General features: G+C 35.9%; 1 protein-coding gene across 3 annotated transcripts in view; it reads right to left on the bottom strand.

Moving 5' to 3' along the window:
- The window catches only part of NIPBL (NIPBL cohesin loading factor), a 162,660-nt gene that overhangs the window by 46,676 nt on the left and 103,948 nt on the right, over positions 1–12,036 (bottom strand). The gene's annotated exons all lie outside the window — the stretch shown is intronic.

Genomic DNA, 12,036 nt, shown 5'->3' with positions numbered 1-12,036 from the left:
TGCATTTTTAAAAAAGATTTAACTTAAAATACTAGGGTTTTCGAATGGAGGTAGAAAAATATCTATAAAGTAAAACTAGTAGTGGAAGTTGTCCCTGCTTCCCCCACGCTGAGGTCACTCTTATTTATTTGTGTTACCATCCTTAGATAATCACCACTTGCCAAAGTTACCTAAATTCTCAATATTGCTTTCAAAAATGCTAGAAAACATTTCACAGTGTGGTTGACCATGTTGCTGTGACATGATTATTCTTTGCAGGCTGGGCACTTGATTGAAGATAGGCAGAAGTATGCCAGCATGGACAGATCAGTTCCTCTGTGTGTACCAGCAGCTGACTGGATGATAGCCAGGTCTAATCCAGCTGCTGCACAGCAGCCGTGCACCTGAGCGGTGGTGTCCCCATACTAATACTTCATGTCTTTTTGTATGACTATAGAGTGCCTGAAGAGACTTAGCTTACATCCAGCCCCATACTACAAGAAAATTCACATACACAAGTTTTAAGACAATTTCCACAGATGCAATCGCTAGAGGGCCTCAGATCCTGGCTAACACATATTCTCAATTCTATGCACTGTTGGTAATTTCATTGAAATCAGAAGGACTACACACATAGCATAAAGCCTACAGTAAATCTGGGCAAACAAAGACATTGCAAAAGCCAGCTACAAGTAAAGGAACAAAAGTTGCATTAAATCCCCGAACAACAAACAAAAATCACAGACTAATACTCTCCTACCTCCTAGGAGTATCTAATCTTGCTTTCCTTACTGACTTTGTTCCCAGGGCAGAACACTATTCAATCATTAAAAATAAATCAGTTACCACAGTGTTAATGAGACATCAATGAAAAAATAAAAATGCAACTACTTTAAATAATTGGAAAAATAACTTTATTTCCTTCTCAAAAGTTCCAAGTTTTCTATGTTCTCCAGTGCTAAATTGAACTAATACTTGAATTTGCACTCTCTCCTGTTACAGATATTTCAGATGACAGTATAAGGTTACCCTTTTTTCTTTTATTAGGGAATATGTGAAGCTTTTTTTATTCAAGTAGGGAACAGCAGAAAGGAGAACAATAGAATTATTGTAAAGTTCTCTGTAAGCTATCTTTAAAGTTTTTGTTTCACAATGTTCCCTAGAGCAAGTCTGCCGCATGCCCAGTTTCCTTAGCTGCTGAGGATTGTAAATAACCAAATCTAAAAAGTTTTACTCATGCAGTAAAAAGGAGTTAAGCATGACTGCACATGTAGCTACAATTTTGATATACACAGAAAAGGATTCCCCATCCTTTCTGAAGAAATCCAGGGATATTATATACCGTGGGACTCCAATCAAGAACATGTTAATATTTATTTTAGTCTATTACTTATGTTATGTTGAGTCAGGACAACCCAATCTTCACTAGAAACATCTTATTAAATTCCTTCTTTTACACCTCCATATTTTATAACGGAGGTACTGTTTATTTGTTCAGGGTAGTAAAGAAATACTTAAGAGAATCCAGTTCACCATAAGAATCCAGTCACATGGCAACAAACATTAGGTTATAAAACCCATGCTAATGCCTTTTCAGTTTATGGGATACTTTTCAAAAACAATTAAAAGAATATACAACATAAACCCCTTTGAAAGTATCTACAAAAACATGTATGATCACCTTCAGTTTTTCAACTTCTTTGATAAGTTTGCTAAGACCTGGTACCTCCTTTCGTGTTTCCACTTTAATCAGTTACATTTGTCTCTAGTTTGCACGGCTTTTTAAATAGCTAAGGAGAAAGTATACTTTACTAAAAAGTTACTCCACAAGTTAATAAGAATGCCCCAATAAATTAGCTTTCTGAAGAACTGTCCTCTTCAAAGGAATAACTCCATTTTTTGCCATGTGTGTGATCAGTGTACACAATATGCCCGAAATGGGCTATAGGCAACAGTGTTCTTCAGACATCACCTACACATATTCTCAAAGGTGTTCCAACTATTAAAAAACCCCAAAACCAAAAAAACCAGAAGAGAAGTACCAACGTAACAAAATCTTTGTCTCACTGTAAAGAACAGCATGCTAACAAACTCCACATTAATGAAACTGAAGGGCAAGTCACGGAACAGCTGTAAGAACAATTCATCTCAAAGAACTGCATACATGAACAGCCACTTCTTCAGCGCTTCTCCAAATGTATGCAATGCTGTCCATGACTTACAGGCTAGTTGCTTGCTGGAGGAAGAGCAAGTTCTTGTTTTTGTTTGATTGCCATTATCGAAAGGTTTCTTAGAGAAGGTATTCAAGAATCTTCAGCTGTTACTGAATATCCACTGATCATCAAGATACTTGTTTTCTCACCAAGCAATTCTTGACAAAATATAATACAGTTAAAGATCAGCCAGAGAATCTTAGCTAAAAATGAATTGGTCTGTAAGCCTCCTCCCATATTCTATTTTAATCTGGGAAGCTTTTCAAAGGGTTTTGCCATGTATAGTAGAAAGATCTACAAATATCTAGTGGATGTAGTATTTCCCTTCTTCACATATGGCTTAAAAAAAGAACAGAAAGGCACAGATCCAATTCAAAGTTCAGCATTGCTTTTTCTTCATAATTTGATGGGTAGTTTCAAGTTTATAGAACAGCCTTTAACTTTAGCTAATATTTATGCATATCTAATCTTTAGAAGGATCCAAAATCACTTTGCCTTGAATTTGCAAGTCAAATAGATCTCACTGATCCAGGCAGATGAATGCCTTCAAGAGAGGCTGAATATTAAAAAAAAGATAACATCATTATGGACTTTTACTGGATCCATTCAATATGGACAGTACAATTATTTTTTGCCACAACAATCAATGTGTTCATATGAGTTTCACCTGGTTTGATATAACAACTTCAAACAGGCAACTATGGAAAAGGGGGTGATGCTTGGTGATGCCTAGGTCAGCTTTCCATGATGAGGGAGGCCGTTCCTGCCATAAAATCAAAACCAACACTAATAAACTCTGTTATCTTCTCAGTAATGATTTATCTTTGCTTTTCAAATTATGGAAAACAGATGTGAAGTTTACATTTTGGTGCAATTTCCTACAAACTAACAAGCCATCAAGATTCAAATACATTTAGAAACCTAAACTCTGAATTGCTACTTCCATAACTGTAAGAGATAGTTAATACAGTGGAAACAATTCGTACCAGTTTGCTTATATGGTTACTTTTAAAACACTTGTGACATCAAAATGGCCTGTTTGCACATACATCTATTGTGTCAAATGAACAAGTGTTTGAAGAAAAACTGCCCGAGTTCACTTCAAAACTGAGGTTTATGTTAATGAAGTCTTTGCATAAATTAGCCTCCTATAAATATTGTCTTTTCCATTCCTGTGTGCTTATAGTTTGTAATAAGCAAAACTGCAATTTCATATTTGTAATCTCTCTCTATATATATCTTGGATTTTAATATGCAACTTTTTCCAACTATCAAGACATCATATAAAAGAACACACAAGCGTCTAAGAGGGAACAGTGCCACTTGTTTGGGGTGAGGATACAAATCTTAATTTTGCATTTCTCAGCATTTAGAAATTTAACCACTCCCCACATTCTTGAACTTCTACACTAATGAATTGCCACACATCTTCATTTTGACATTAAAAATAAAAAACTACAGATTGCAGCTCAATTTTTCCCTCCTCTTGCTCCTTTTTTGCCACAGAAGACATTAGCTGCTACTGGACTCTTCTTATTTTGCTGGTGACGAGTATATCCAGTCTTGCTGTTATTCCACAGAGGCCAAGCTGACCTTCCTTACATGACCTCTCTGAGCATTTGATAGACGATGTTCCTCCCTTATGTACCACCAGCTTACTGTCTAACTTTCTCAAGTAATTTTGGGTCACCACTATAACTACACTGATAAAACCTCCTATGTCAGACATCCATGCAGGAAGGAAAGCAATTTCCTTCTGGATTAGCTCAACCAACCTTCAAACTCTGCTAAATCAAATACAATACACTCTTACTCTGTAACAAGAGTGCCGCCTTCTTGTTCAATAGCCGTATCGTTGTAACTATAACAGCACAGACTCACAGCTTAATTCTACTACAACCACTCATGCAGATAAGGTTCTATTTTAGATAAAGAACTAAAAGAAAAAAGAGGGGATAAAAGTACTTCCCTACTTTATAAAGATGTTTGGAAAATAAACACCCTTTTAAAATAGTTAAGTACTGTTACAGTATAGCACTCAGGCACTACAGTGCAAAGGGCCACATGACTACCTGTGATTGATGAACAGCTTACTGGTTAGAGCTGAAAACTTTTGGCTCTCTCTCAGTGTGCAAATTTAATGATATCCTTTCGACCAGGCTCTCCCTTAAAATGCTCCGGTATGTTCTTTGTATGGTGAACTGAATCCTTGGTGATCAGAGTCCCTTGCCCACCAGCTTCACACTCCTCCAAATAAATTCTCTGCCCTGGAGAATTTCAAGAACAGAAGGGGAAACACAGGGAAATCACAATCCTCTTCTCAAAGAGGAATTTAAGGCATGAGGAAGGCACATCTGTTCATAAGACAGAAGTTCCACTTTTATCTCAATACCATATCATCAAGCTGAAAAACACACCATCAAATTAATACTGGTGAAAATAATCTGAGAGGTAGTGCATTTGCTCTAGCAGCTTTCCTCTTTCCTCTCCCATTCTCTGCCTTAAAGTTTATGGAAGGGTATACAGCTACATCCTATAAACAGGATATAACCCTCTATTGAACCCCTTACCCATACCTTTTGACTACATCCATGAAAGGTAACTCCTGAGCTCAGCTCACACACATACACCAGAAAGAGGGTGGGAAGCTGAGATGCCCTCACCACCGCCCAAGGGACTGTGCCCACAGGATTCTCTGCTGCAACAAATTTGGCAGGAGGGAGAGAAGTAGTGTTATGAAGAAGTATGTCCTATATAATTCCATAGAACCTGCTTGAACACATCTTTCAAAATCTTTTTTCCTCATCTGCTCTAATACTGGCACAAAGAGAAGGCTCCCAGGCTTGGGCTAAACAAAAGAAGAGATTCAGACGCCCTGCTTATGCTCCAGTCCTTAGCTCTGGCCTTGGAAAACAGGACCCAGCCAGGCTGGTGGGTCAGAGAAGAATTTGGACACAGCAACAGAGTAATTCCATGATACAGTAGAGGTCGTCATTGACCACAGCTAAGCAGCACAGATTCAAAAAGGATTTCACAATAGTACAAAATACTCTCAGAAGCAAGAAACATTTTTTGATCGAGGGAAGAGATTTCCAAAGAGCACCCTGAAAGATCCAGGCAGAGAGCAGGGAATATACCCAACATGCACTCTCTGAAGATGCCAAGAGAACTCACATTTACATCGGTGTCAATGATTTCCTCAAGCTATCTGATTGCCGTGGCAACTATAGCCACAAGTTATTTTATTCCTTGTTGCTAATCACTGGCTTTTTGTTTTTATAAAAATTGATAAAAGGAGACTAGAGCAGTCTAGTTTTGCAAGATACTTCACAAAAAATATAGCAGTACTTGGAGTAAAATGGAGCAAGATTGGCAATTGAAATAAATGCGGTGCTGCACAAACCACTTCACTTCTATGAATCAGTGTCAGGGGATTGCTTTTGGATTTCGCTGTCATTGCTTCTGAACATATGCATTGACATTTAAGCCAACTCAATTTATTGTATTAAAAAGTCAAGGTGTTTTGTACAGTTGCAAAACACAGCATGTAATTTTCTGTTACTATTAATGTTTGGAATCTGAAATGTATGATTGATGCATTTTCCCAGCCATGTATTCTCATGAATTTAAAAACTGAGCCATTGGGCCTCACCTAAGAAAAAGGACCTTAATTAAATAAAATCAAATTACACCTCATAATTTTTATTCTCATAATAGAAAAACTCCTATATAAGCAATACAAGCAAGATCTTTGCAGAGAATAAGCAAAACAAATGCCATGATTTACATCTGATCTGTGACTATAGGCACATCAAGATGATCTGCTTTTTCCTCACTCTATCATGGAAACGATTCTCAGCCTTTATAATTGAAAATAACAGATGAAGCTACTCTTGTTTTGCTTCTTCAAAGTAACTTAATTACATAAGCAACAACAACAAAAGATTGCTGATGTTTTAGCATTTAATACAAAATACTACAGGAAAGTTGCTCAGAAGATAATTAAACAGTACGTATATTTAAGGAACCTTTATTCAATGCAAACAACAGTTCTGTAATTTGAAGAACAAAAAATGTCTCATCCTTTTATTTTCTGTTCATTGATAATGTTCCCATGGAGCAAAAATAAATTCCAAATTTCAAGTAAACAGTTCAAATTTTCTTACACAAAAACAGTCACCTAAAACAGCTGAAAATGTCAAGCAACAGAAAAGTTAATTTACCAGAAGCAAATGTGAGGCTTTCCCCTATTTGTATTTTGCCAACTTTACCCTTTGTTTAGAAGAAAATTCAAACCAAAAATTTTGAGCACATATCCCTGCACATAAGCCAAGAAATAACATCCATATTTAGATACTTAGACACATAAACAGGTCTGCATTGCATATTGTAATTGACGTCAGACAAATCGCTGGCCCACATTTTTACATATTGCAATGCATTGTTTCAAAAATTATTTATGCAAAATAGCCTTAGCTATTCCCAGAAGTAAGAGGAACCTGATCAAGCATCCATGTCCATGAACCAAAGGCAGTTTCAGACTTTCAACAAATTGCTCTGACAAATTAGGTAATAAATTTCTATCACTTACATGTGCCAAAGTAATTTTTCAAAAAGGAACTAATTAAACAATGCACTCCTAAATCTGCAAACAGACAAAACATCATATTTCGGATGAACCAAGGTATAATGAAACTAGTGGGTTTGGTCAAGTTTATTGTTGCTGCTAAGCAGTAGATGTGCAACATACAGAGTTCACTCTTTCTACCCAGAGAAAACTTAAGAACAACTATGAGAGCAAGAATCAGAATATTTACCTTAATGGCAAAGACTAAAGTAGCAAGTAACTAAAGCAGCCTCCAGGCAAAGCAGTGTGCTGAAAATGTCTCCTATTGTACTGGTAACAGATTAACACAAGAAAGGACTGCAGTGTGCAACGGCTGAATTCCTGCTCTCTACCGATACCAGTTTATCCAACATCTACTTCTGAAAAACTAGCACCAAAAATGAAGGCCCTAGAGAGTATGCACAGTGCCCCTACAAATCCCAACATCCCTTCTGGGATAGGATGGACACACCATATGTAAAAAACCCCTGTAAGAAGGAACGATCCATTCTGGTCCAAAGCATGCTAGAGACATGAGATCTTCCTAGACTATCGGATTTAACGGGTTATATATAGTTTGGTTTTGGCTTTTGACTAAACAATGCCTGGAATATTTTTCAAACTGTGAACCTGTTCAATCTAGAAAGGAGAAAAAAATTAATCAGGGCTAAATGGACAAAGTGTATATTAAAATGGATCCTCTGCAAACCCAACACATTTTCAAATACTTCTAATGCCACAAGGGACAGCCAGCTCCTCTTCTAGTCTAGTTAAGTTGAAAAGAGGTAGTCACTAATATCTCAGAAAAGAGGAAGAACAGGAAGACTGTAGAATTCTTATGACAGAAATGGTTTTTTTCTAAAATTCCAGTTAAATTTAGAGTTTAAGAGAAGCTTTAAAGACTTCAGCTGAGAAGAATTATTATAAACTTCTTGCTGTAAGACATGGAATATATCCTTTTTCTCTCTGAAATGTGGCATAATTTTCTGCAGAACTTCAGAGAAAGTTATGACATGCTTCATCCACCTGGTGGTGCATGCACATGCAAGATGCTTAGTGGGTTATTACTCTAGCCTTCCCATATGCAAATGGAATTGCTACCAGGAACTCCAAGATGGTGATTTCAAATTTCAGATTTGTGGAATTACAGACTTTCACAATGGTAATCTTTACAAAAGCACAATCTGTAGTAAGCAAGCTGAGTTGCAGCCTTTTCCTTTCTAAAGGAAATAAGGTTTTACTCCAGTTTTACTTCCTTGCAGCACAGCTGCTTGCCCCACTGATTTCAGTGAGTACAACAGTGTGTCTGTTTCAGCATCAAGAGATTGTTATTTTGGAAAGAAATTTGAGCGAACTCTAAAATTTGCTTGATGTTTTAATACCCATAAGCTATTTTTCTCAAAGGTTTGCCAATTTTGTCCTTACAGAAGTCCTATACATGAAGGATTTAAACAAATGTTTAAAATCGATACTCTCTTTTTGCCCACAGTTTTCACCTGTACCAGAATGTATTGTGGGTTGCTCTGCTGTGCTAACTAGAAGTCTGTGAGAGGCATCACAAGTAGGCTCACTGAGCCAACACAATCTGGATACAGCTTGTCATCCTGGAATACTCCCTTTTCTTGTCACTCCTACCTAGAAGATGAGCACCTAAGTGATTACTCTGCTTCACAAGTGAGACTATTTCCAGCAGTGCTAGAATTCAAAGGTGGACCATCATGGTACACAAATGCCAAATTATAGTTACTATAGGCTCTGAAAAAGTCACCTGGAATTAAAAAAAAAAACCAAAACAAAAACCACCAACAAACCACAAAACACAGAAAAGTACAGAAGCATTGTTTTAACTCAATGACATGAAGATGATTAAACAGTAAATTTTTTAGTTGGTCCTGTAAGAATATGTATGAAAAGCACCTTTGAAGAAATGACAAATCTTCACTTAAATTTCAGATCATAGCAGCAGAGAATGCAGTATATTTAGGAAGACTTGTAGTGAGCAACAAAACCCTGTGTTTAAAGTTCTGTGTTGTACAGATAATTAAATCCTATAATGATCTACACAATGAAGGAGTAGCATTCAGATCAGACTTTTAATTTTTTTTTTTAAACAACAAACTCTTTTTAGGTGATATTGGAAGACCCAGAAGGTGTTTCTGCACAAATCTTAAAAAAGACGCACGCATTTGTCCTAGAACTAAAACTTGCATTACATATATGGTGCTTATTTTGGAAAGGCAATCCTTCAAACATATTATAAACCAACTCAGACATCTCCCTACACAGACAGTTACAGTTTCTCTCCTTACTCATATCTCTTCCATACTTTAACAAAGGAAAATTTGTCTTGTTCAGAATGCAGTAACTGTGAAACTGTTAACAGCTCCCATCCCAACACAGCTGATCAGTATAGCTCTAAGAAGCAGCAGAGAAGGTATTCGCTGAAGCTCTGAAAAGAAAGGATAGCAAACATGACCTCCTCATCGCAGGCACAAACTCAAAGGGAAAAGTTTCATGGATCTCCCAACAACATACATTTGCATTAAAACCAGGATAAAAGGCATTCACAGATGTTAAAACCAGGAGAAAAAAGTGTTACAATTCATTCTGACCTGGACAAAACTGGCCACAAAATTTCACCGTAAGACCCCTTAACAAAAATACTGTGAAAAAGATTTCCATAACTTTCCTCTGAACTAGAGTGAATCTTTCGGAAAAATGCTCAAAGATCAGGAGAGAGAGAAAAAAGTCACTTCTTCCTTGTAAATGCCAAAAGGGACTGTTGGGATGATTCAGTATTAACAATTGTGTATTACGGCTATCCCTCCCATTCGTATAATAACAAAATTTCAAACCTGTCTATAAAATTTGATTAAAATGTTACTTTGTCTTTTTGCAGTACAATGCAAGGCTTATCCACATGCACAATAAAGGTATGATATTCAAATTTAAAATTTACTGAAACAATGTAAAAAGTTGTATAGACTTTCAGTTTGCAAAGCATTAATTTTAGCTTAAAACAAGTCAATTTTATTGAGTTTTATAATGAATGGGCATTAGTCCCTTAAGACAGAATGACTGTCTAAATGGTGTTTTGAACTAGCTAAACTGATCCTATTTTAAACTGGATTTCAGATAAATCACAGCAATGATGTTGTACGTGACAAGCCAGGAGAAGACATTTTCTTGGGGGACGGATGGATGAGAAAGCAAAAACAAAGGACAAGAAATACAAGGAAGTAACATAAGGAAAGATAAAGCAAAATATACTAAGTTACATGGAATAAGAGGGATGTAAGAAGTAGAATAATGATGCTAAAAGGCAACACTAGAAAAGATTTACTACAATCTATTAAGAAATATAGGATGAACTAAATAAAGAATGTTTATGAAAACTACATTTCCTAGTGTATTAAAATGTTTATAACTAAAAATGGCACAGAGTAAACAGTGAACACTATTTCTCTCAATTGGAGTGAGGATATTGTGGCAATGGCATGAATTTTTTCTCTATCAGTCAGTTGTTGACAAATAGACTTTGGCTTATGAAGGGATACCTTTATAAATGATGAACTTTTTCAAACGTTGCAGTTCACCTAGTTATTTAGCATAATATATCCTTAGCAATAGTTAGCAGGAAGTTGGGCAAAAAAATGTAAAACTAAAAATACATATGAAAAATCTGAAGTTCAAAGACACTTTCTCCACAATCTGCATGGCTGAACACTCAAAAGTTGATTTGTAAGACAAACACAGTTACAACATTATTCTTTCCATGAAACCTATTTCTAGTATCGTTGTAATAGAACAGCAAAAGGACTGATATCAGATTAAAACATTTTCTTTCCCTGGAAAATATGTCCCAAGTTATTTGAGAGTATATAAGAAATATATGACTTCAAACAATAAAAAATACACAAAAACATTGCAGAAAAGTTATAAACCTGACTTCAAAATTAATGCATTGCTCATGTGTGACACAGCTACTGGAGTCATGCCAATCAGAGAAGAGACATTAAAACCTTTACACATTACTGAAACATTATATATAAATAACCACATCAATACAGACTACAAAAAAAGTACTTCAGAAACATTTTAGAAAGCATACATGCACTGTATATGGCTCTGAGGACTATAAAAATTACTGATTTTCTGCACATAGAACTGTGTGAATTCAAAATCCATCCTTCTGGGACTATAGCTGAGTTCCATCAGAAAGTTTTCAGTATTCCCTATCAAGAACATAACGGTTTCATCTGAAATCTTTAGACTAAACTGACAACAAAGATATCATAATTTTATGTCTAACTCTAGATACCTATTATTAGAAATTGAAATCTCGCCTGTTCTGAACCTCAAAAAGGGATAGGGGAAATATGAATATTTCCAGGATAAAGACAAAATATTTAACAAGGAGGCTAATATTTTACAAATAAGTAATACACATCCTTAATTATTAAGTCTTTAAGAGTTAATACGAACAGGTTAGTAGATAGAGAACAGACGTAGCACAATAAATTCATTATACAGATATCACCTCTGTACACGTGCACATAAACATAGTTACACATTCACAAAGATGATTTCTACATCATTTCTTATCAGATCATCTACGCAGGAAAACATTTTAATCTCAAATTCATGATATACCTGGAACTGCATTCATAAATCATCCTGCATACAGCTGAAATCCTCTCCCCTGCCACTTGATTTGTCTATTTTGAGACATGACAAGTCTATAGACATAACTATGTAAGAAATTTAAATGCTTTAAATGCTAAACATTAAAAAAGAAAGGAACCCTGACCAGTTAGTAACATCGATTTCACAATGCGAAATGATCTACTTCAGTCTGAAACCAAAGAAGCCAAAATTAGAGTACCAACAAGAAAAGCAATCTTATATCTAAAAAAAAGCATTAAATCTGCAGGAGACAATCAACCAAATATCAAACCCACAAACTATTCTGAATTATTTCCTGTCCATATTACTAATTTGAAAATGTCAACCAATTCTTTGCCAGTTCCTTTCCTCTTTCTGCATACAATGGACCCTAGAGACAATGATGTCTGAATTCTCCTAAAGACAGAACCTTTTTGTAAGCTCATTGTCACACAGCCTCAAGTGTGGAGGCTCCCCAACAGAGTTGTATTTATAGTGTAAAAGAGGCAGATGGGACTTTGTAACTGCGTTCTTATTGCATCATGTCAAAACATGCCTTGGAAAACCACATTT

This window comes from Aptenodytes patagonicus, chromosome Z (assembly GCF_965638725.1).
Source record: "Aptenodytes patagonicus chromosome Z, bAptPat1.pri.cur, whole genome shotgun sequence".
In the NCBI taxonomy this organism is placed as follows: domain Eukaryota; kingdom Metazoa; phylum Chordata; class Aves; order Sphenisciformes; family Spheniscidae; genus Aptenodytes; species Aptenodytes patagonicus.
This window is presented reverse-complemented; position numbering and strand designations above follow the sequence as displayed.